The following is a 584-nucleotide window of genomic DNA, read 5'->3' on the forward strand; positions in this document are numbered from 1 at the left end:
GAGTTTATACACTTGATTTTATTGTCATGATATTTCAAATGTATGATTTTATCAATTCTCTAAAATAGAGTCCGTGATATTCGAGGAAGATACATTAGAAAGCATAGTGGATTTCGAAAACACGATTGAAGTGGAAAATTATAAAGGAATAAGCGGTAAAGAATTTTAAAGTAAAAAATTACCAGAATCATTACAAAGAAATCTGTCTTTTAGAATCCGACAACGTTACATTAAAAGTTGAATCAAACCAGCTTTGGAGCAAATACTCGTATGATCCTAGCAAGCTGAAAATACCAAAAAACTCAAAACTAGAATTTGAAGAAAAACCAAAAAAATCTGCGAAAAATGCTTGGACAAAGTTAGCAGATATGAAAGCAATATGGACGGAAAAAAATATGAAGCGGAAATAAAAATAATATATGCGGAGCACGAACAAAGAATGATGGTTGAATACAATGCTGGCGACAGACTGCAAATGACATCTGTCAAATATTAAAATACTCACGTTCTTATGGACGGACCTATTTTGACAGCTGCACCACTACACGACTGCAGGCCGACAGTTGTCGTTCTCGCTAACTTCA

The sequence above is a fragment of the Bactrocera latifrons genome, unplaced genomic scaffold (assembly GCF_001853355.1).
Source record: "Bactrocera latifrons isolate USDA-ARS-PBARC rearing strain unplaced genomic scaffold, ASM185335v1 scaffold_828, whole genome shotgun sequence".
NCBI lineage: Eukaryota > Metazoa > Arthropoda > Insecta > Diptera > Tephritidae > Bactrocera > Bactrocera latifrons.